The sequence below is a fragment of the Strigops habroptila genome, chromosome 8 (genome assembly GCF_004027225.2).
Source record: "Strigops habroptila isolate Jane chromosome 8, bStrHab1.2.pri, whole genome shotgun sequence".
In the NCBI taxonomy this organism is placed as follows: Eukaryota; Metazoa; Chordata; class Aves; order Psittaciformes; family Psittacidae; genus Strigops; species Strigops habroptila.
In genome coordinates, this window is record NC_044284.2 from 56,041,238 (window position 1) to 56,067,315 (window position 26,078).

The following is a 26,078-nucleotide window of genomic DNA, read 5'->3' on the forward strand; positions in this document are numbered from 1 at the left end:
AGAGGGGCTAAAAGACAAAATCCAGAGCTCGCTGGCAAAATTCAGCCTGAGACACACACAGGACCCCGAGTTAATTTCCTCAGCCCAAGATGCATTTTCGGCCATCAGTCCAATCAGCACTGCTGAAACTCAAACTGCCAAAAAGGGTAAATTCCCTCTGAAAGCAACTGAATCAGCCAAAATCAGCTTTTCAGGGAAGTACAAGACCACTGAACCATGTTTCCAGTTGCATTTCTTTATTCCTCCATAACTGCTTTCTGATATTTGCAGAAGGAATTAGGAGGGCTGCTGGTATTTATGAGTATTTTAAATAAACCAGCTTCGTTCTCTGTAGAAAGAATGGAACATTCTGCTTCGCAGTGCAGCCAGTAAAAGGGTAAAGTCAATGCAGAGCTCCTGGTGAAAAGTTTTCCTTCAGCAGATAGTGCCTATCAAGATGGTCTTTCTTCCTCCTGTTACACCCTGAGAGCAGGAAACATTTCTATGGCAAAGCAGCCCTGTCACTTCTCAATATTAAGATTATTATCAACACAGTGATATTTTAATGAACACTTTTATACATGGAGCTAATGAATGTTTAAAGGAAAAGATACTCACCCAGCACAGACCACAGTAAAATGTGATGCCCTGTAGGAGCACTGAGTATTCAGAAGCTTTTCAGGGTTTGACCCTACGAGAGCAATTCTGGGTACACATCACATTTATATGCAGAGTATAGTGCAGGCCGAAATGAGGGCTTCTGCTAAAGTTAACTGTAATTTTCTGGGAAGGGAGGATCACATGTTTAGGCCTTAAATTATTAACATCTATTCTGATGGAAATAGGGACATTTGGATACACTATGTCAAACCAAAAACAGTGCTTTCTGCTTCAGATATGTTGCCACTGAGGTGATGTACCACCACTTGAATATCTGCACTTCCAAATCAGGCATGCCAGGACAGGAGCATATTGATCGGTCATGAACTTTTGCTTGTATTCAGTAATGCTGAAGAACAGGCAGAGGAGATTTTCAGTCCATGCTGGCTGGAATAGCAGCAGGTCTGGAAACCGAGCTGTTAACTGTAAATACCTCCTACAGAATGGATTATTTCTTATTATTTTCTGAAAGGAGAAGAACAGTAGAAAAAAAGTAGAAAAAGCAGTTTTATATCTGGACACACCATAGTCCTCGAGGGTGTGACTGTAGGTGTGCAAACAAAGCTCTATTTAATCTCTCTCAGGGAATTTTATAGAGAACATCAGTGAAATAGAAAAGTGTATTTGTTTCATGAGTGCTGTAACTTTTAATGACATCACCTCCTTGCACCAACATATATGCTCTAGCTAGTGTGATGTCTATGGATTTTTCAGATGTAATTTGGTTTAGCTCTTGTAAAATAAGGGCTGCAGCCAAAAAGCTGTGCTACCCTGTCATATATTCACAGTATTCACAATCCAAGCACTGCATGCAAATATTGGAGTGAACAACAATTTCCTTCGTGTACCAGCATTTTAATTTATGGAAACATATTGTTTTGTGTAAAGAAGGTAGTAGATAATTAACTGTATTCATTTAATCTAATTATAGGCCTCTGAGGCAAAAAGCTGACACTTTTCATTGTGGTATATTCAGAGAAGTTAATTGAAAAAACATTGCAGCCACAAGGCATAACATGCCCATCGTATATTTGATACTAATTCTTTTCTCAAAAATGTGATGAATCTGATGCTCGCTTGAGATAAGAATTACTGTTACTCACTCGAGTAAGGCAAAGTCTGGGGAAACTCGTTATGCAATGCTGCAGTGCACTGCAATATCTCTGCAATTCCAGAGCTAACCACAGACAACTTAATTTGCCAAATTGCGAGATGGTTTTGAAATGTACACAAGTATCTATTACAAATTAAGAAAAGATTGAGAACATTTTTAGCTGGGATGTAGGTCAGAATTCGAACAGAGATCTGCTTCGAGAAGCAATAGGTCAATGTATCAGCTCTTAGCTCTGTTTAATCTTTAGGAGGAACCAAGTAGTAACAGCAGCCTTACCCCTCGGAGTTGTTATTTGGAGTGTAATTTGTGTTTTTAAGCTATCAGTATGACAAACAGATAAATAGACAGCAAAGCAACACTTGCAACTCCCAAGTATATAAAACATTAGACCATTTGCAGTTTCAGGGTAATTTTTCCTATCACCTGATACATACCAACAGCTTAATCTTCTGACAGCAGTGCTACTTTCATTCTCAAAAGGAAAGTAAAGCAGCTCAGCTCTGCAAAGCTTGCCTCCCAGCTGACAGAGAACACAACAGACCAGACATGCTGATTGTGGGGAAGCATTTGCCATGTACATTAAAGAAATTCCAGCTTTCAAGCTGAATCATCATCTTAGAGGCAAATATCACCATTCCCCCCTACTTTTATTGCTGGAAGAGTGTAACTCTGGTGTCCCTGCAGCAGTAGCAGCACCATGAGCAGGACACCTCCAGCTGCTGAGCTCCCTGGCTCCTGCTCCAGCAGCCTCCATTTCTGCCCTGTCCATGGGCATGCTGAGGCCACACAGCCCTCTCCACCTCTCTCTTCCCATGTCTCCAGGCAGTCTTGTTCTTAGCTGGCGGGAGATGACATTGCAAAGGCATCACACTGTGATGAAGTGTGCCTAATTACTGTGGTGATGGTGCAAGCCATCTTAGGTGACAAACAACCACAGTGGAAGGCCACCAAGCTAAGCGCAGGGCTTTGCTCTGCTCTGCCAGGGAGAGGCATTGCTGGCAGCCCTACCTAGAAGTTCAGAGTTACTTATTTTCAAATGTATTTTACAGAAATGTTTTTTACTGTGGCTAAAAAGGCAACAGATCGCACTTTAGGCACTTCAGATGTTTGTTAATAAAGTCAGAGGAAGTCTGAACAGTAAACAGATGGTGACATGCGGTCACCTTAACTCTGGAGCTCTGGCTCAAGAGATCCAGAATATTTAATAAAGAAGTTCTCTAACAAGAAAAAGAAGTGTGGCTATAGATAGCCATACCCGGTTCCTGCTCCTACACCGTTACAGATAAATCACAATTTGCACTGATGTCAGACTCAAAACACCAGCCTATTTTTAAGAGTTCAGCCTGCAGTCACACTCCTCCTCTCGCTTGATGCTCCTAACTAATCTTCCTTCTGCCTGGATCCTGCCTTCTCTTTCTCCTCTGTGTTTTTGTCAGGTTACTCCCAGCTCTTGCTCTTTCATGGTTCGTTTATACATCCATTCCATGGCTCCTGCCTTTTTCCACTCCTCATGCTCTGTTTTCACCTCCTAGTCTCCTTTCCTTCATATGCATATCCACCCTCTATTTTTTTGCTTAATTATTTCCCCTGGCATCTTATCTTTATCTCCATTATGCTTATTAACCTCCTTACCTTATATATCATAGCCTTTCCCCACTGCCTAGCAGAATCTCATTATGTAGGTATGTATAATCTTTTTTTTCCCCCTAGTCCTGAAGAACTGCTTCCACAACTGATTTCTGTCTATGATGTCCTAGGAGAAGTCCTAGCACTGGTCAGTAATAGTCCTCTCCTTGGCATCCACCTCTTTCATCTCCTTCTGCTTCTCGCTTTCCGCTCCCTCCCATGCGCTGCCAGTTACCAGCCTCCTCCCAAACTCTTTCATCTTCGTGACCCATCCTCCTTTCCTCACTGCCTCAGCAGCAACAGAAGAAAGGGAGATGATGCACATAGGAGGAGTACCCAGATCTCGCAGACATTAATCTCTTAGGAACGCAGGAGGAGATATAGCAGAGAAAGGCTGCTTGGTCCCCAGTGCCTCAGGCAAAGAGTGTACTGGGTTGCTCCGTGAAAGAGCTGCACATGGTGCCTGCACGCCATGCGGCAGCTGAATGTGGAACGGCTCCGGCAGCACAGGCTCATCTTTGGAAAATTTAGCTGCCAAAAGCTAACAATTCTTAACCCATCACGTGCAAACCGAGATGTTGCGGAGTCTTCTTTGTTATGTTTGGATGCACATCTGTGAAACCACAGCAATGGTGCTGCCAAATTCCAAGTTGCCACTCAAGAGGTATATGGATGAAACCAGACCAGTGATGGTGTTCCATTTCAAATTCCTTCTGTTGAGAAATGGGGATACCAACAGTTCTGAACGAGGCAACTGGATTATTATTTTTTAATATGGGCAAAATATTTTTTTAACCTTGTTCTTGAAAATGACTGCAGTGGTTTAGCTGGGAACTGCCAAAAATTAAACCTGGGGCGGATGCTTGGCTTGGAAAATACCAGCCCGAATGGTGACAAGCAACTGAAAACAAGATGGTATTATGATGCACTGGAGAAGGTTAAGCAGAGCAATTCTGTGACTTTGGCCTAAATGTGGAAGATTTTTAAGTGACCTGTAATGAATTTCTTAATAACAACTTTGTTGAAGTAAGCAGAATCCAGTCAGATTTCACATTTTTGGGTGAAGACATTTCCTCTGAAAATAAAGGTTATGATCCAGAGCGCTCTGATGTGAAGAGGGAGAGGGAGGAGCTGGGACTGAGACTGGGAACATTGGGACTGGAGGCTGGAGCAGTTTCTTTGGCAACAAAAACAACTTGAAAGACCTACAGAAGTACAGAAATAAGTTATGAAAAGGTATTCTATGGAGATGAAGCTTTATGGAGACAGCACAGGGAAGTGGGGGAAAGGAATTGCTTCTGATGGGAGAACATCAAAGCAAGAGAAAGGAAACTCCAAATATTTTGTTAGCTTTGGGGTTCTCAAATACCCCAGCTCTGTTCTGCATGTACCAATGGATTGAACCTATGGAGTAAAGCAGATACTGTCACCTCACACCCTCATTAGTGCAGTTCACCATCACAAGCCCCAGGGAAAGCATAATCTAACAGCCCCTAAAGGTGCTCCCCCTCTCCTAGAGTTGGCTGCTTACTTCATACACCAAACTGAAAACTCTGGGTGTTTGGGAGCTGCTCTGTACGCTGAAGCCTCCCTGTGATGGCGATGGATGTCAGAGCAGGTTGGACAGCTCAGGGACTTACCTGTTTCAGTCATTTGACTTCAATGCTCCGCTGCTTCCCTGCTAGAGATTTCAAGAGTAGGTTCGCAGCAGCAGTTGCAGCAATTACCACTGAATGCTACTCTGCATTTGAAATTGCCATTCCATTTCTCTGCTATGGATGAAAGTAAGAGAGTCACAGAAGTCCATTCTAATACACAATGAACTGCCTGTTAATTTGCTAGTGCATTCATTACCTTCTTGTCTATAAAATTAATACTTTTAAATTCTTTTAGCAGATCTAATGGATTCTCTGTCACTTGTTTGCCTAAAAGATATGTTCTTGCTTGAAAAGAGCTTAATTCAGGAAGTCCTGTGGCCTTTATTTTGCAGGAAGTCAGACGAGGTGAAAATGGTGGTCCCTCTGGCCACTTCACCTCTATCAGTCTCTGCTTGTCTAGGATTTTAAGAGCAAAATTACACTAATGCTGTGAACTTTCTGTGCAGTTTAAGAAGTTTGGTTGCATTTAAGCAAAATGTTTTATGTTAATGACCATGACTATATAAATTACAATCAAAATGGTGGCCTGTGATAACATTGCATGAAGAGAAGTATGAAAATAATTAAAAAAACCCCAGCATCCGTCTTCATAAACACCAAGTTGAAAATTCTTGCTTAGGTGCTGCTGCTAGGCATACAACTTCTTTTGCTTTTCTTAAAAGTGTGTGTGTTTAACACGTTTAGATTTCTTTTCAGGTTTAATATTAAACCTGAGTTGGCAGTGCTTAGTTCTGGGACCACTGCAACATTTACATAACATACCTTACTCTTCATGGCATTTTATGCTCAGCACCTTCTTCCATTTGATATAGTTTCACTTTTTTTTTTCTTTCTAGATGGAAATAAAATGAGGTTTAAGGATAGCAGGAAAATTGTCCTGACAACATGATCTAATGAACCACAAACTGCCTTCAAAGAGAAAAAGTAGCAGGAAGTTCTTTCATACCAGGTATTAAAAATAGACTGCCCCAAGTCCTGGAATGCACACGGCAGTTATATAACGATTTTTCAGTGACATGCATTAGGAAATATTCCCAGTAAAAGCTTTTCCTTCCTAACACCCAGTTTTACCCCTCTGAAGATTGGAAACTCTTCCTATGGATGCTTCTAAGAAGTCTGAAATTACAATGTTCATTTGAATAACCTATCAATTAGCAAGCCACATAATGACACCATCTAATGGTACAATTGAAGTATTTGAATTTAATAGAGTGTTTTCATAACAGTACAATATGAAACACATGATGGAATTCGATTCTTTTCCCCCCACAAGTTCGACTTAATTTTTTTTTCTGAAAATGTAATAACTTTGCAGTGGAGGCACCAAAAGAGATACATTGGTTTGGGTACATATCTTAAATAATATGAATGCCAGCTATCTTGCAGCACTGAGAAGTATTCCACATATTTCAAAAAGGGTTACTTGTTTTTAGGTGCCTTTGATAAATGGGAGGCATCTGTGAAGGACTGAGAGGAGCCAGAAGAGCTGTATCTAGCTTCTACCGTATTGAGGAAACTAAATGGTAAATTACTGTGAAGAACATCTTCCTCAGACTTCTCCCCAGAGACTGAGGAGCTTTCCCAGAGGTCTAGGCTCTGGATCCATAAAGTATAATTTGAGAAGGTAATAAAGGAGATGGAAAATAATTAAAGTCTAACTTTTGGATTTTCACAGTCCTATTGTTGGATTACTTAATGTTCATAACAAATCTGCAACATCCTCTGCCTATAGCAAGAGCACCATACAAGGAGAGCAACATACTTTCTTGTCTGCCCAAAGCCCTGTCTGCATTTTCTAACTTGTCTATTAAAAGACATAAGCCCTACCACAACCTTTAGACTTCCATGGCCACCATGAAGTTATCTCTAACATTATTGATTTCAGTTTATACTTCAAAGACAGCAAAATTCCTCAGTGTGAAGGTTCACAGGTCCCTCTCACCCTGGTTAGTACCTAACTCACACACGGTGTCAGTATTTCCTAGGTTGCCACATACCAAGGTGTATTCAAAAGCATAATTGCAGACAGTTTTCATCATCCACTCCTGACAGTGACAGAGAGTGACAGGAAGTAGTGTGGTGGGTGAAATTCTGCCCACATTTTGGCTCCTATTAATAAGGTTTTCCCAACTCATGTAATGGAGATTAGATACCAGGATATCCTAAATGGTCGGATATGACTATGGTAAAGCAATATGAGGGGTTTTTTTAAGATGAGAAGAATTCCACTCTTAGTGTTGGGTCTGGCTTTCCTGAGATGTCTTTAAAATATTTTCAAAGCTAAAACTGCTTTTTGTGGAGCAAGTGAAGCTCCACACTGTTCTTTTTGAGAACACAGAGAAACTGACTAAGGTACAATCAGAGAAAACATCTGATCTATTTTCTCTCCTTATTGTTCTGCAGAATGACAGGATAAAAAATTCCATATTTGATGTGTGGAAAAACTGTACCACATTCAAAATATTGCATTTTGGGAAGATACATAAATAATAAAAGCAAGAGAACAAACCAGCCTCTTGTAGGGAACCTGTTTGTTTGGTAAAATATTAAGAAACATCTTAATAGGCAATCTGAAAGAAAATTAAACAGGGCACATTGAATCCATGTCCAAAATCTGTGTTAGAAGAAGGAAGTGAGCATCAGAGCTGAGATAAAAGTTCTGTTTCTCAACATAACAACAAACATTTTTTTTCTTTTTAAGATCAAGGTGTCTTTAAGGTCATAAAATGAAAGAAAAACCAATGAAGTTATCAACACATTCATTTGCTTCTAGATGCTGTTATACAAATACACTTCTGGGAATCCAGTGCCTAAAAAGTAATTTGTGAATAAGTCAATACTTATTTTTCTACACTGGTACATATGCAAAGCTCGAGTTGTTTATGAGGGGAGGAACTGTTTCATGCATAGTATTCAGCAGTGCTCCGAATTACAGGAAGAGTCTCTCATCATTCAGCCTGATCAGTTTACATGAACTGAAGCAAATAACATCCTCTGTTTTCTTATGCATTTCATGTCTATTTTCATAGAAGCAAAAATGCCTTAAATCAAGACTTTGTCCATTTTGAGGAAAGGACATTTTAGAGCAAATAGAGAATTACGGACTCCTGTTACATCTAATTTCTCTGTAAGCTGTGCTTCACTCAGGCATTTGTGAATATTCCTGAGTTTTATTGCATACATTCACTTCTTGTATGAGATTTGCTGTCACTGAATGTGATATTCAAGGTCAACATTGCAAGTGTAGCTGTAAAAGAAAGCTGCTATTTTGGCTGAATTTAAAACCCCAAGTCTTTTCTGTCCCTAAACCAACATGGGAAACCTTATTTGCACATTCAGAGAAAAAAAACCCATTCCCTTCTTTTTCCAAAATTTTCAGCTATTTTGCTTGTATTTTCCCTTTTGTTCACATACCTTTATTTTCTTCATTAAAGTGCTGATGTGCCTAAGTAAGTGCTATTATTCATAAATGAGACAAATTTGAGATCACCTCTGAAAACAAAAGCAAAACTCTGTCACACCATATTTTCATCCACTTTACAGAAAGGCAGAGATTATCCTGTAGCTCTGAAGTCTATACTTTTGTGGTGGGAAGAATATTCTGAATTTTGCACTGCTTGCTGGCTATGTACAACAGAAGAATAGAAAAAAACCCATGTGAGCTCGAGACAATTAACAGGATGTCTTTGGAATATTATTATTACGTTAATCTTTTCTTTTGTTTGAGCCAGCATTCCCCTCGAGAGAAAGAGAAATGATGCTGAGGCAACTTACTACTGCAAATTAATTGTATGGTCTATTTCTCAAGCATTTAAGTTGGCCATGGCAGCCTGTTTAACTCAGAGGAGTTGTCGGAAGGTGACATAAAAGAGAAACCAAGTTCTTTAGAGGTGGCCAGTAATATTTAAGGGATGAAAGGAAATGGCTGGCCTTATTGCTTTTGTCCAAGTAAAGCCTCTTCTAAACAGGGTAGGGGAAAATTGAGTGATTTAACCTCACCAAAATTCCTGCTACTCGAGATTTTTTGGAAATGTTGACTGAAGAGGAATTGTAGGCTGGAGCAGGAAAGAAGTCAGGCTTCGTATGGCAAAAGCATATGAAACAGAAAGAAAGAAGTATAACTTTTTCTACTTCTTATAAGAGAGAAGTCTGAAATCTGGAATATATATTTGGGATAGGAATTGGGATAGATGCACCTGCTCAAACCTGTCTCTTCCTGAATGAGTACAGATAAGCTTATTGTGAAAAGGCCACTCCACTAGGTCCCTATTGCTTCTAAGTCAGTGGGTCTGAATTTGATCCTTTACAGCGTGGCTTGTTTTCTCTTTTTTAGCTCTGGCATTCTAGGAAGTATTTCCATGTGTGTACCCCTTGCCTGAGTCCACTCTTGGTATGCGGGCCTCCGCAATTAAGCAATCCTGGATCCTTAACCCACTGCCTCCAACTTTCCCAGCCTGCTGCCTGGGTTCTTCTCTCACAGCTTTTCAGTTTGCTTCAGTCTATCCACACAGGAACTTCTATTCGTTGTAAAATCTTTTTGGGACCACAAATGTAAAATTTTATGGTTAAATACATCTTGTTTTCTCTGTGAAAACTTAAAGGCAGTGGATAATGGAGACAGCTTAGGAGTTGGCATTTTATCAGACTCCCAAGGAATCTCTCCCAGAGTAAACTCTGTTTCACTGGGAATAGTTATTTTTCCGGAAGCAACACTTAAAATTTTCCTTGCCATGAAAGAATTCTGCAGAACCCTACAGAAGAAGGTGGCATATCACCCCAAAGAAATCCTCCATTAGTCTGATCACTACATCTTAACAACACATCCTCCTTTCAAGAAGCAGGCAGGCCTAAGCAAATACTTCTAATAGGGAATTACTCTTTGAGAATAGGGCATAGACATTTTAGTTATAGAGAGCAGAAGACTAATAGACATGAATAGAAATTTGGAATGAATAAAAAACTTATCCCAGGACATTTTAAAGATAATAAATTCCTATTTTGCTAGCATGTCCTAGAGATTACTTATTTTCAGAGAATTATCTCTCACAATTTTAGATTCCAGAGAAATATGATTCCCATAAGTTCGGGGATTCCTTTTACTAAAGTGACCTTGAAGAAAAGATCTGTTTCGCTCTGTGCCTAGTCTCTTCCTTTCCTGTCTCCCCTTATCTCTGTAGAGAAGCCAGTACCATCAGTGACACGCACCCTGCAGGCTCTGTGCTCCCGCCAGCCCGCCTGCCCTGCAGACCATGGGCAGGAGCAAAGCTCCTTGCAGGGACTAGGCACAAACTTGTTCTAAATGTTACTCAAAAATCCTAATCTGAATCTTGGTACCAGATATCCATTCATTTATTAAGAGCAAATACAAGAGACAACTAATGCTGCACTTTTTCTATTATTCAAACCTGCTGCTAACAATGAAGAAGATGATGTCATTCCCTGGATGTGACAAAGGACTAATATTATATGCAGTAAAAACAATGAGTCAACAGTTTCTATGCCCTTGAGGTCAAAGCATTCAACAGTTTTGAAAGTAGACTGTTCTTTTTGTGCACAGAGCTTGTAGTTGTATATTAATACAAAATGTGTAAAATCAAGATACAATTTAAAAAAAACCACATATTTTTTTAGTTTAAAACTGATTGTTTCAAACTGGAAGTCCAATTAAAATATGTTAGAACATAAACTAACTGATAAAAATGTCACCCACATAGGTTAAGTATAATATTGCAAAACACTTTTATTTTGGTTTAAAATACATTATCTACGTGAAGTTATCATTTCTGTGATCTTAAGAGGCACTTTGCAATTCCCAGTAACATTAGTAAGAATTGTGAGTATTAATGCAGCAACTAATATGAAATGTTCTGGAGATATTTTGTAATGGTCTGAAAGATAAGAAAGACCTTTAGCATGGAAATGTGTTTTGAGAGACAATTGAAAGCAAGAAGTCTAACAACCAAATTTTCCCAGATATTCTGGAATACATGAAATATTGACCGAATCCTGCCCATCTTTAACCAGAGCTGCATTTAGAATACCTAATGTTGATACAGATCCTTTCTTCAGTAAATGTAAAATCACTATGGTGAATTATTATCCTCCTCATACAGACAGCGAAACTGAAGCACAGCAAAGTGACAGCTCAAGGTCATTTAAAAGTCAGGAGAGTTTGGAAAAGAACCCAGATTTCTCAATCCCTGTCCAGCACTCTGCCCACTGGGCTTCATTGCCTCGCTCAATATCTGCTTGATACAGCTCTTTTTCAAAACTAGATATAATTTAACAACTTTGAGAAGTTTTCAATTCATCATACTGTTGTCTATAATAATTTTATTTTGTGGAAAAACAGGCTTGCCTAATTAGATCAGGCTGCTGACACACAATCAAATGCAAGGGAATCCCAGGCCATCTGCAGTCTCTGTTCCTGTCGTCCTTGCAGACCGAATTCAGAGACAGAAGAGCAAACTGGATTATATCTAGATGGGCTTCTATATAGCAAGAAATACAATTTTGCCTGCATTGATGCTAGCTGACAGTGTTTTGGGTTAATATGAGCCTAGGAGTTAATTATATTATTCAGCATAATTATAATATTGTAATTATGAATTATAATATCAATACATAATTATGATATATTACTATAGAATTACTCATATATATTGTATAAATTAATAGATAATCATGAATTATAATATTCAGCATCCTGACAATTAATTGAAATTACACCTTAGGCTCCGAATCTCAAGGAATTTTTTCTGGCATGCTGACAAAGTGCTGACAAAGTGCTGACAAGGTACTGACAAATTTTTCTCAGTTTATGCTGGCTGCTTTATTGTGTCACCTAAAGTAACTGCAAATGGGTTCAGATATAACTTATATGGTAGATCCCAGGCTCAGTCAATTACTTACCCAAAATATGGAAGAGAACATCTGTCAGGCTAGCTGGTCAGCATCCTGACAGCTTTGTTAGAGAAGTAAATACAAGTGGAATGGCTCAATCTGATCTTTAAACTCTGTGTTTTCTAATGCTTAAGAAACTCTTATCTTTTAGGTATCTAAACCAAATATTTAAGTCCTAAAGATATTTCAGGTGTTTAAGGGTTATGTCATACTGCTCAAGCAAGGTGAGGAAGCTTCTGAGTTATCGAACAGTCACAAGGGCTCCAGGGCTCCACATGGCTCCTTGTAAGCAACAGAACTCAGAGGATTTTAATGATGAGGACTCGTTAGAGCAATTCAATTAAAATATACACATTTCCACTAAAAATTCAGTGACAAGTTGCTCTTACAAACTCAAAATCAGACAGATTTGAGACATTTGAGACTAAACGAAAAGACTAAAGTAACTTACAGAATTTCCTCTGGATATCTCGAGCTAATTACAAATTGTATGGCATGCAGAGTCTGGTATTTTAATTTCCATTGTAATTGATCCTCTATAGTCATAATTAAGGAAGGATACAATTATTTTGATGTCATGTAAAAGAGTGATGAAATGTATTTCCCATGTGAAATAGACAGACATTAGAATCCCTTTTTGAAATCGTGAGAGGTTTTTGCAGCAACATCTCTTAATGAAAGCCACCATCTGAATGTACTGCAGAAAGAATCACACATGCTGCAGCCATGTTAGGGGTGCTGTTCAACAGAATACATGTATTTATTTTTTTCCTGATACTCTCACAAATACAAATATAATTATATTAAAGTTATCATTGGTCTATTAAATAAGTAGACTTATGAAGAAAAATAAACATAGGGGCTCATATCCAAGTGTGCTCCAAGAAAGGATCTTTACCTGACCTTTGCTTTTAAAGCCCTGATCCCAGCAACAAACTTTGAAAACTTGCATAACATTAAGTACTCTAAGTACTATCGAAGCTGCTCCTTTGTTAAACAGGATATTACAAGTTTAAACTAGGCACAGAGATTCCCATTCAGGAAAATACTGAAGATCATATTTAAAATTCAACATATTTTCATATTATCTTTTAAATGAAAGCTTACCCAAGCAAATGACACTTCCAAAAGAATATTGTAATAAGCCCTCCCCAAGCAAAGGCATATTAACTTTGCCACCTTATTATTTCAAAGTTTGGCTAATATGAGATTGACAAAACTAAAGTTCTGTTCACTGTTAGTTTGGCTGTCAGCACAAAAATGTCACACCAGTAGCATTTATGAATTCATAAAGACAAATGTATTCTTAATGTTAAATAATAAAGATTAAAAAAATCCCAAACCAACAATAAAAAGTTTTTCATGAAATTGTGAAGCAAATCATTAGGCTTTGGGCTATTTTATGTATGTGTTTATCACATCACCACTAGATCTCTTAGTAGGTCAATCCTTTATTGTATGTTGCAGTGTCTGTTTAGAACCTCACTCATAACTATCATTTCAGCAAACCACTTTACAGAGTATAACATGGTATTATTGATCTGCAACAGCATTACAAGCTCCAGGATTATGAAGAGGAAAAGTATCAGCCAGCACCAACTCTAATTCTGATTTTACCCTGTGATACAATTGCCATCATGCTGCAGTATGGATACAGATTTAGCTATGGACCAGGGGTTTGTATTTTTTGGGTGTATTAATCAGTTTCACAGTTCTACTGTTACTTTTGTCATGTATTAATACAGACAAGAATGTTTCACAATGTTAAAGAAAAAAAGAGAAGTTTAGCTGGAAGGCCTTTTGAGAGAACATCTTATGCTTTCCTCTAATTATTCCATAAAGTTAAATCTTTGTCTTATTTTTTCTCCCTGGTAATTTTCTATTATTGGGAGGAACAAGAGGGAAACTTTATACCAATTTTAATCTATTTTCCCTGGTGAAACAAACTAAGAAACAGGCATAGCATGCATAATATGTTAACTATATTTTGTCAGTTAGTGTTGTCTGTGGAAAAGAGGTTGTCATACAAAACTGATAGACAGTCCGTCATTCTTCTGGAGAGACCCATACCCCCTTCCAGGGGGGAAACTTGGAAGACCTTTGACTTGATCAGTCATTTTCCTAAGCGCACAGATAGGTCTGAAGCCTACACTGTTACAAAGACATGGTGAGAAGTGCTCTGAGAGGTGCCTCACCGTATACTATCTCCAGCTGCAGAGCTGAGGATGAACCCAAATCCTACATCCTGGGAGCAGTAGCAGGAACAAATGCCCATTTTCAAGTCAAGGTCGGAGTCAATCTGTTCCTGAATGTCAAGACAGGGTTGGGGATGTTGGATGTTCCTGAATCCTAATATTAGACATGCAAGCATAGAGGGACTTCAGGTAAATGGGTATGGTGCATAGGCTTTCCTACTGAGCTGAAGAAATAGGGCAAGATTTTAGATGGGATAATTTTCTTGCAGAATACATAATCTGCCCTACCAGTTAGATGGAATTATTACTCACTCACAGCATTCTAATAGCTAGAATGGTATTACTCATTCTCCTTAACAGAAACTTGTACTGTGGTTTTGGTGACACACTAAACATTTATTTCAATCTTTCTTGTGTTTTCAGATGGAAATGTACTGTCTCCTTCTGATCTTGGACTACAGTCCATACTAAAAAAAAAACATTTTTAAAAGCAATTCAGAATAAAAGTTTATGGATTTATTTGCAAATGCTGGTTATGGGCCTCCCATAATGAATCAGCTCTTCCCCTAAAAGTCTTGCTAAGTACTAATTTGGAAATTGTCTATTTTCTCTTGCAAATGCCATATTATGTGTTTTTTGACAAGAATAAAATATTACTTTTTAAACAGAAGTGGATGTTATCACTTCAAATGTGCTTATATGTATTTCCTGTGCTTAGATATAGCCTAGCAATAACAATACCACAATTACCAGAATGTATAATCTATAATGTAGTCCTGTGTAAATCAACACATAGCCGAACGAGTTGCACACATCCTGCAGGATACCACTGCCATTCTAAATTGTTTCCGGTTAACACTGTGCATCTGCAGGATGATTTCTGAGCCGTGCTCAGACTGACTCCTAACTTAGAATACTGAAAGCTACCTCCTCCTAATATTTAAGGGGATCTAAATGTACATTTAGGTATAGACATAGAGCTAAAGTGTGTTTTGTTCATGACTGACTAAATGGGAAACCAGAAAACCAGACCTAGAGGAAAAATAGTTTTGATGTTTTAAAAACACTTAAGGGATTTCCAACAAGAACCCAAAATCACTGCAAATATTGCAAGGGCAACTGTTCAGGATTTCATCTTGGTTGTTAAATTACTAAAATAATACCTGGGTTTTACATACAGTGAAGAGTCAAATGTATGGTCTCAGATGCTCTGCCATTCCCTTTAGAATAGAGCATTGTTTCTTCTCTGTGTAAAGTATCTGAAAAATACACATTTTTGAAAGTAATTTATGAAGTCAGAGAAAAAGCAAAGTCCAAACTAAAACAGAAACACGTAATTTTAATTGCAACACACGTTGCAGCCATACACTCAGAACAATCTTACAGGAGTACTCTGACCAAATGTCACTGTCACGATTTAATTAGTTCAAACTAACTGGAATAACTGACTCAGATATTAAATGTAGGTGACCTGTTCAGTGTCTTTGTTCTTTCAGTTAGTTCTGTGATTCTGACTTTTCTAAATGGATGCCAAAACCAATACAAATTTTTAAAAAACCATAAAACACTTTAAAATACAATTTAAAAATATGATCCTTAAAAAAAGAGGTGGCAGTTGTGCTATTTGATAACTTTAAGAATTGGACCCATTAAACCTCTCATTCTGCTTTATAGCTGGGGGACAGACCATCTTTAATGAGTATATATAATTTCCACTGAATCATTTACAAGCCACCAGAATTTTAGTGTGTTTTAGAATAATAATAAAGCAATTTAGAGAAAACATATTATGCAACACCTGTTATTTTTATTTTTCTGATACAGGTCTGCCATACCAAAAAGAGATTCTAGCAGGAAGCAACAATGAATGCAGTGCTTGCTTGAAAGGTATTTTAAATTATCATTTTTTTCTTGCTGCTTTTGGTTCAAAATAATGCGATGAAGAAATGACTCAAACTTAATCTATCCATTGCAGAAGGCCATGGAAAATATTTATTGTGTTAGCATGCATACCTGCATCACAGAGGTCATTGAGAGGAGCAAGAAGCAACCATGGCCACGTGGCCAAGGGTAGCTGAAGAATGGAACAGACACGTGCTGAGAGGAATGACCAAGCACCTCTGCACTTCAGCTCTCCTGAGACATGCAAATCTGCTATAAAACAGTATAGTCATTCAGATCCATACAAAGAACTTTATCCATTAAGTTTTGTTGTCTTTTCTGTAGTGAGTGGTTAATTCGTGTACTCATTTTACATTACCTGTTACTACCTTTTACTTTCTCTAGTCTGATCTTGTGTAGAAAGAGGCTCATACACTCGATCACCTGAACTAAATGCAGTTTGGGGTGGCTGTTTTTCTAACCATGATTGAAGAAAAAAACCCCTACTACCAAAACTTACCTGTATATACCAACCCAAATGCTCTCATAGCAGGTCCCTCTGTAAGCACTTTGGAATTAATAGTCAACTGTACATTATTGTATGACAGGGTAATGAGGACTCTGGCTATTCCTGGCTGTAGAAAAAACTCTGAGGCTACTACATGCCATGGTCACACTAGGGTGACTGCATGGAAGCTGACTTAGTTGAAGCTGAGGATGAACTATTCTGCTTGCCCAGATTCAGGCTGACTCCTGTGGTACTGCTGAAGCAATCCTGACATACATCTCCTTGTGCTGATCATGTGAAGACACATTTGTGGGGCATGGTGTTTGCACTGGTAACTCTGCTAGGACATACACAGCTCTGCTGGGCTTAGTCTCTACAGATACAATTCTTCATTCATCATCAGCCTGTCTACTTAACCCTGAGCTGCCTCTTCATTTTTGTACATGATTTTGGACTACCACATGTGTGCGTGTTGCTTCTGCTCAGACAGCAAACAGACCCAGCTCTGCTTACACAAGTGATTTAATAAAAAGCTTGCAAAGCTGTGATATCATTAGAAATGCAGAGGTTTATAAAATAATTATTAACTCTTCGATGATGCAGATACTTTAGTCAGTTATAAAAAGCTGATAGAATTATCAAATTATATTTGTGTTATTTATTGCTAACTTTTTTAGCTGTGGCACCACCTTGTGGACATTACTACGTGGATGAAAAGTTGACTAGTGCCAACAAAAGCACCTAAAACAGAGCAGGCATTTTGAAAAAACAACAAATGTATTCAGACAAGAACTGCTAATGCAGAGTAAAATAACTAAATAATAATTAAAAAAAAATCCTAAAAATCCATTTATGAAATAAAATGTATAATAAATACTGTCAGCAGTGTACTCAGTTGTCTTTGCAGTTTTTATCAACTCTTCTGAGCACAAGCCAAGAGTAGTAGCCTTCAAAACTATTTTTGTTCCTTCTTGACTGATTAATTAGCAGCATCTGAACCCCAGTTCTGTTGTTGCTGTGCAAACAGACATGACTTGTGCAAGTATCCCAAGCAACAAGACTTGCAAAATCAAAACCATAATACTGAACACGCAGAGAAAATATTAGGTCCTACTCCATAAATGTAAACTCAACAGGGAGATTAGTGTCCAAGCTAAGCCACAAGAAAAATAATGTGTGATAGAGATTAACTGGTGGATCTTTTAAACGCTTGCTGAAAAACAAAACAAAACAAAACAAAACAATGAATTCCATTCTGTTGGCCATTAGATTCCCAGAAAAATCTTTCACAGTGAGGTAACAGGGTATTTCTGAGTACTCTATCTGCTATACAGGCAAATCAGTAAAGCACAGAGGAGCCAGAATTTTAAATAGAAGGAGATCTCAAAGTTGTGTGCAGCATATATCCAGCCTAACTGTGCCTATGCGAGTGAGCTTGAGAAATACAATATTAAACACTGAACTGCATTTTCTATTTCTTTCTCTTCAAAAAGTTACTGCATACAACTTGTAATTTACACTAGCATAAAGTGATGGTGGTGGAGAAGACCTGAACCCAGTTCCTCCCCTCTTGGATTATCAATGGACTGTGCTATATTCTGTCTGCGATCTCACATGCATAAACTCTGTTGGGGATGAACAGCTTCCATGTCTCTGGCACACTATCAGGGCACAAACCCCTCATTTCATGTCCCTTCTTCAAATGGACCTCTGCAGCCCAAACACTGCAGGCCCTTCAACTAAACTGACCATACCACAGTCCCTCGCCAAACTCTCTTCAGAGTACATGAAAGTTACTCGGTGGAGCATTTCCATTTCTAGTTTAACTCTTTGACAAACAGGTAACTATTAAAGCAAGGCACAGAAGCTCTAGAGCCTTCAGCTGAGAAAAACATCTTTTAAGTAGCTGTCTCGGTGATTTTTTTTTTCTTTGTATCTCTTTTTAAATGAAGGTTGTACAAGTTTTGTTCTTCTCACTTTTGAATTTTTGTGCATTTGCAAACTCTTCCCAATTAATCATTACAATGACAGGAATAACCAGTAAATCAAGTTTTTGGCTGGCAGCCTCAGAGCTTGCTCCACAGATGCCCACTGCCCTCGAGCCATTTCTAACTGAAATGGAGTGTTACAGCAAACATCAGAGTCCACTAAACTGAACCAAATGAATAAATAGTTAACAAACTTCTACAGGGAAGCTTGCTTGACATCTAAGGTAACTCTTAGAAGAAGTGGTCTAGCATTTGAGAAAACCAAACCATTCTGGGAAGAAACCAAGCACAGAAAATCTCAGAGAAGCTAAAATGATGATACACTGAGCACTGTCAGCCAGGAAAGCAAACTCATTCCCAATGGGGTTTGCAGATCTTACCCAGGAGCTGTGGCTTACTGGATTTTGGTGACGTAACTCACATGGATTCCACATCTTAGATCCTTCTCTATTCTTGCAGTTATCTATCTTTAGTAAAGGAGTTAAATCATCATTGCTGCCACCCACTGTTGATAGCCTCAGAAGAAGAGGTTTGAGGAGTACAGCTAAGGCATAGGCAGAGCCTCTGAAGACTCTTTGCTGAAAATAACACAATCTACAAGTATTGCACCAACAAAGCACCTAGGTGACCATGAAATTCAGAGTCACATTTACTCTTTCTTAAATAACTATTTTCACAATAATGTTCATTGTCAGAGAAGTTAGCAGCTGAAAAATGAAGACGGTGGTGGATTATGGGAATGGACTTAAAATAGCTAAAGTAACCTCCAAGGTAGTCCATTCAATAATAATGTCACCCTGAAACAGATTATCAAGAAAGATTAGAATATACATCAATGTATATTTTTAGAAAGTTAGTTTATTAAAATGTCATTTAATGCAATTAAATATATTGTTCAGTATAAAGTCTATACTAGAAAATACTGGAAAACCATCTTTAGCTAACATAGCTAAACATACACAGAAATGGTTGGGTCAAAATAACTCTGGGATTACTGAAAGAAAGTTTAGCAGAAAATAACAATGTATTTTTGAAAGGAAACACTTCCATTAATGATGTAAAATGATATGATGTCATACCTGTTTGTGGTCCTGGGCAATCTAAAACAGAACAGGCTGGACACAGTGGATGCTGTTACATACAAGAACGTTATTTTGACATTAAGCTTTTTAACCTTCTTGTTTATGTAGATATTTTGAACAATTTATGCTTAATTCTAGAACAGACACTACGCTTGCTGGAACTGGTGTCTTTCCTCTGGGAACAGCACTATTGTACCTGTTTTATGAAAGAACATAGAGTAAAATGTCATTTTTCAGTTTAATATCTCATAAAATATCTTTTAAACTATAATACAATTTTTATAATAGAGTTTTTTAGAATTGTTTCTTAGAAACTCAATTTTATTTTGTTTATTCTTCAGTATGCAAAATTTTGCTTATTCTTCATCTCAAAAAGATGAAGCAGTTCATGCTAGTAAAACTGTTTTCCTTTAGTCTCTTCATATAGTAAACATTACAGTTATTTTACTTTCTGTGCTCAGTAATTCCCTAGTATAAGTACACTGCTTGAAAAAAATACAGGGCTTCTAAATTCCTAGTGATTTTTCTTCAGGATTGACTACTAAAATTATTTTCAATTTAACTTAATTATTTGTTTCTGAAAAATTAGGCCTTTGCTACCCCTTATTCATACTAAGTGCAGAGATTCTCCTTCTCCTTAGGCACCATCAATGTAATTCTGTTCCCCATTGCAATCAGTCACACTAGTGCAGCCTTATTAAGGGCCCTGGATGTATTTGGATGAAGTTTTCATCCAGAAAATTGCAGCAGTGGTTACTGTAAACCTGGGGTGAGTGACACAGGAGAGACTGTGCCAAGTCTTATATTGAACTCAGTTTATAAAAATATCTTCTCTCTCATCTTCCTGAGCAGGTGAAAATGTTATTTTGAGTCCATCACATTCAGTTGATTTGCTTTTAGAAAAGAAGCTAATAAGCTGTGTGGTAAAAATAACCTTGTATTTCCATAATGGTACTTTCTTCAGAGACCTGAAACTCCCTTGAATGTTTTAATTATCTCTTTCCTGAAAGCCAATGAAGTAGCATGGCACTATATTAAAATCATTTTCTTTGCGTTCTGCAAGAACTCATCTCTTGCTGAATTAACATATCAGCTGCAAAACCAATTTCCACAGCACCGGTGACCTTACATCACTCTATATGTTACAGAAACAGTTTCAGAAGGCTCTAACAGTTTAAAATTATTCAGTATAAATCCATTTATTAAACCGATACATGCAGGACACAAGACACTGAAATTATGGTGCTAATCTGTGTGGTCTCAAGTCAGATTTCTGCACTTTTAAATGCTGCACCCACCAACACAGAACTGCAGTGGGTATTAATAGAAAATGGGATGGAGCAGGCAGAAACCTGGTCAGGCTGGAGAAAATCCTGGGGGGAAGAATGAACGAGAGCAGTCAGCACCCCCTGGATAAGAATACAGGGTACACAAGCCTTGTATCAGGGAACAGATTGGGTTCCTACCACAGGAAGAAGTGGAGAAGGGCCCTAAATCTTAGATAGGAAAGTTTCAGGGAGTCCTTCAACAAGAGAGTAATATTGAGGTGACATTCATAAAGCTTGCAGAAAAGGATGGATAAACCCAGCCTCCTCTAGTCCAAATTCAGAACCTATCTGGTCTACAGAAAAACCAAGTGCACAACTCTCCAGCTATCAAAAGACAAGGTAATATTATTAAGTTACTTAATACTTTTTTCAGCGAATGAAGGTTGCATAAGCCTCTGTGCCTATTAGACATTAGATTTAATTTCCTGTATTACTGAGAAATGGGTGACTTGGAGCTATGCCAGTTTTGGGTAGATATAATAGGCTATAAATGTATAAAAGGAAAACATTAGAAGTAGGAACTGCTGCTAGAGGTGTCAATTTAAAGTAATACTCTCCCCACCAAAACCCCCATCCTACGCAGAGCTTACTGCAATCAGCAGGAGATTTGCTGTAAAAGCACTAAGTCATGGAAAAGTGATGGCAGATGATAGCAACTTATGACTAAGTGTATTTGACCTTCATATGTTACTTATGTCTGAAGACTTAATTTTGTGATATTAGGATGAGTTCAGCCACAGCAAAATTTGAGGTCTTCTAATAATTATCACAGGTGTTATTTATACACTTATGTCCTGGTCTGCCAAACCCACTATAACTCCATATATTGATAATAAAGAAACAGGTTATTTCTCAGTGTTTCATTTGCTGGTATGCAAAAAACTAAAATCAAATGCTTTGTAATCTATTTGTTTCTTAATTCTTTTTGCCACATTCCTCAACTTCTTGTTTTCCACAATGCTTTCTCTTTTTCTTAGAGGTAACATGAAAGACAAAGAGTTTTCAAAAGGAGAATCTGAGAATTCTCAACCCTGAAAGTTAGTTCCTTGGCATTTTCATCATGAAAAATCAAACGTAAATCTTCCTACCACTATTCAGCTGATCTAAAAAAATACATTATTATGCATTTCCATATAAAACTTGTGTCATGAAAATATGAAAGCCATTTTTGAATATTTGTTCTTTAAAGGTGCTGTAAGAATAGTTAGAAACTAAGTGCCATAGAATATGCAATGTAATTATATATTTTGATTTTACCTTGCTCAAATGATGATATTCTCAAGTCCGATGATATTCTCAAGTCCTTGAGACACAGTATGTGTCTATTACTGAAGTAGTATGTCAAAATACATTGCAATTTGTTAATATCAGTACTAGTAAGGAAAGCAAGCATGTAACAAACCAACAAATTCTGCACCATAAAGCATCAAATATTCATTTCTAGAGTAAAGTATATGGTAAGATTTTCCAGAGCAAGATTAAACTAAAATAGGTGTTCAGAGAGAAGTTGTTACCCTTTACAGTCCAGCTGAAGTAAGAGATCATACCAATGATCACTGAGTATTCAGTGTCATTGATAGGAAGACCCAAGTCACTTCTATATTTGTATTTTTAAGTGAAATATCACTCTGATGAGACATTCAAAATACTTAGCAGCTCCCATTATGCATTTTCTGGGCCTTAGCCATCTGGATGTATTTCTAGGGTTACAGACTTTGCTTTCTTTAGGATTCCTACACAGTCAAGTTCCAGCTAAAATGCTGACCAGACATAAGCAAACTGCTTCAAATATTCACAGCACCACTGAGGTTGGAAGCATGTCTGGAGATCATCCAGTTCAACTCCCAGCTCAAATTAGAATCACCCAAATAAGGCTGCTCAGGAGCTTGCCCAATTGTGTTCTGAGTATCTTTAAGGATGCCAGCTCCACAACCTCTTTGGGCAACCATATCACAGATGCTCTAGTCTCTTAATCATCTCCATGGCCCTTTCCTGCAGTCACTCCAGTATGTTCATGTCCTCCTTGCTGCTTTGGGAGCCCAAAACTGGGCACAGTACACCCGCTGAAGTCTCACAAGTGCTGAGTGAAGGAGAACATCCACCTCCTTTGACCTCCTGGCAATGCTTTTCCTAATGCAGCTGACGATGCTGCTGGCCCTCTTTTCCAGATGTTTACAGATATAACAGTATTTTAAGGACATGATTAGTTTTATATTTCCAGGGCCTGTTATGTATGAGGGAAATACAAACAATATTATTTTGCTAATACATGTTTCATGTCAGTATCAGGGATTGTATTAATGCTCTTGTTACATGCTTTTTCAAATAACTGGCCCATTAAAAACAGTTGTTTGGGATGACTATATACTGCCTTGTAAAAACATCTGTGCACTGAAAACCTCGAACAATCCTATCTTTGTAGGAATGAAGGCATCTTGGAAAACTGCAATTCCAAAGAATAGGAATTCTCAATTTCATGATGTTGTTAGTGTCAAGATCTAAAGATAACAGATTAATTACCATAATGTTTAACTCACAGATAACCTTTTGTAGCAGTAACATCCAGCTCATAAACTTCCAGTTTCCAAAAGCACTCCACACTCTGTTAGGAGCCAAAAATCTAGTTCTCCCTCATGTATTCCCGAGAACCTTCCACTTCCTCTGCAGCTGCCACAGTGCACAATACACTTATGTACTGACAACACACAAATTTACTGTGGAGAAAGGTCCATAGACTTTCCAGTGGGTCCTCGGGCAGCCTAAAGCAATGAGATGTTCTATCAGATTTGTTTGTCTTGGCAAAGAATAGAGCAACCTTGTTCTTGAAAAATCTACATTTAGTTCCTCATTTATAAACAATTTTCATCAGTTCTTCCATCTGCAGTATATGCCTGTTTGGAAAACAATTTGCAGTGTTTCTTGTTATACATGTCAAATTGTTTATGTTCTGCATGAGCTATGATGACTTAAAGGACCAAAGTTTCATGTGGTGGAAGGAGATTGTTCCCCCTGAATCCAGTGGTAACCTTACTGCCTGGGTTGGTCCATGATTTCTTTGCATTTCTCATAGTCTGTGACTGCAGAAACCCGAACAATTAGACAAAGCAAAACTTGCCATTAGTGACATACCAGTACCCGAGCCAATATGCAGTGTAGCTAATGTCCTTTAACCTTCTGGAATAGTTTAAAGCAGGATGCAAAATATTCTTCCAAAAATATACAAAGTCCTTTCCATCCTTTTTTCCTATAAAGCTATGCCAAAAGCCCTGAGAAAGCCTTTGACTCCTAGCTAACACGCTCAAAAGAAAATTGGGAGACTGGCAAAACCCCACAATATAATTAGGACAATGCTGAGATTCAGATTAACATTATGAAAAGCAAACACCTTTCATACCACTCCCAGCTCTCATGTATCTGTGCTGAAGTGAGATTAAAATCGAGATGCTAGAAAGCAAAGTAGCTCTTCCCAAAACAACACTAGATTGACCCAGGTGGCAACAACCTGCATGATTTTTCACAGACTTTGAAAGTGCCTCATAGCTGCCCCTCGGTCTCAGAGATGTTGAATATCTTTCTCCGCTCTTTCCAATGCAGACCAGATGTTGTATTGTGATAATTCTCTCATGGGCCTTTTCCATTTTGACTCTCGATCAGCTAGGGATCCAAAGAGACATTACTTGAAAAACAGGAACCATAAAAGAGCCAGGAACTTATAAATTAAAACATAAACATTAATTTGTTTTCCAAAATACAGATGTCTTTTGTCAGTTCAAGCCTTGATCTCTCCACCAGTTAAAGGCAACAGTTGTTCTGTGGAGGCATGCACTGGAAATTAGCCAACGGGCATTAACTTTTGGTTCTGATTGAACTGGGGAAAATTTGAAACAGAAACAGAGAGTTAAAAGTTGTGACAGTAATTAACGGCTGATGCCATTTTAAAAAGTTTATGACATTAATACCAGAAAAAGTGTCTTACTACAAGAATTATTGAACCTTTTGGACAAGGCTTGGAAGAATTTCAAGCTGTCTTTGGTGATGCAGGGGCTTTTTCTTCTCCTTACCTTGCTGATCTGTTTTTGCATAGGAACCAGGATCTGCCTCTGGGGATGTGGTTCCTATGGTGGTGACTAATGGAAGCAGCAGTGGGGTCATGGCAATGTGGCACCAACACAGCTCCGGAGGAAGGGACAGGGCTGGAAGAGGAATGGACAGAAGGCAGAGACAGTACAGGTGCAGAGTAGTGGAACAGGCTGATACATGTACCACACAGACATGAAAATGTAAGTAATGAACCATATACTTTAAATAATTATTCTGATAAATATTACAGTAACATCAGTATTGTTAATAGTTTCTACAGCACTGTATCCTTGCAGAAATTAATTGCCAAGACAAAAGACTGTCTGGTCAATAAAACATGAACTCTGGTATGAAGGATTGGCTCTGGTGAGTTTATAAAGAGGCAGAGCAACAGCTTTCCTCCTTTTGAATAAAAAGAAGAATCTGCTCAAAGCATAACCCACCGAGCTGCAAAAACCTACAGTGCTGAAAATCAGACATAAAGTACTATGCTAAAATTACATAGCAAAGTTGGAATGGCATAATGAAGACACAGTTTTAAGAGAACCCTTTCATATGTTATGAACGCAAGTGCTCAGAGTTCAACTGCATATATTGAATTTTGTAACAACATAACACATCAAGCCTTGCTTTCAAATGCCCATTGAAAATCTATCTTTTTTAATGCTAAATCACTTCATGTATCTGTATAATTACATCTCTTAATATTTTTATATCAATAAAAATTTAATATGCAAAGATTTAATAGTAGAAAGACTAGAAATGACCAAAGAGAACATTTACAAAAATATGCATAATACAAAGAGAAGGATGAAGACTTGTTTTCATGTGCTTTGTACACATGACCTACCTGTGCACTAATTTTCTATCTTTAAAAAGTAGCAATTCACACCTCTTCATTCCCTTTCAGATCAATTTTATACACCTACACAGCTCTTCTGCAGTGGGTTACTGCAAGTTTACACCTAAACTCTGAGCTTCCAGTCCTGCTGTATTTTCTTGACAAAAATCTATTAGTACAAGAGATGCGTATTACTCTGCAACTTTAGCAATTAACCCTCTGTTTATGATACACT

The 26,078-nt window shown here is 38.0% G+C and overlaps 1 long non-coding RNA gene across 4 annotated transcripts; it reads right to left on the reverse strand.

Moving 5' to 3' along the window:
- Nucleotides 1–300: 300 nt before the first annotated feature.
- LOC115611390 lies at nucleotides 301–25,685 on the reverse strand. 4 transcript variants are annotated; one of them, XR_003992567.1, is made up of 6 exons: nucleotides 24,984–25,685; nucleotides 19,592–24,576; nucleotides 15,299–15,394; nucleotides 5,800–5,869; nucleotides 5,020–5,151; nucleotides 301–462 (listed from the first exon to the last, which is right to left on the reverse strand). It is a non-coding gene; the product is annotated as an uncharacterized LOC115611390 (long non-coding RNA). The 4 variants fall into 4 exon arrangements; XR_003992566.1 differs by lacking the exons at nucleotides 301–462; nucleotides 5,020–5,151; nucleotides 5,800–5,869 and adding an exon at nucleotides 12,670–14,289; XR_003992564.1 differs by lacking the exons at nucleotides 301–462; nucleotides 5,020–5,151; nucleotides 5,800–5,869 and having other exon boundaries at nucleotides 12,670–15,394.
- Nucleotides 25,686–26,078: the final 393 nt, after the last annotated feature.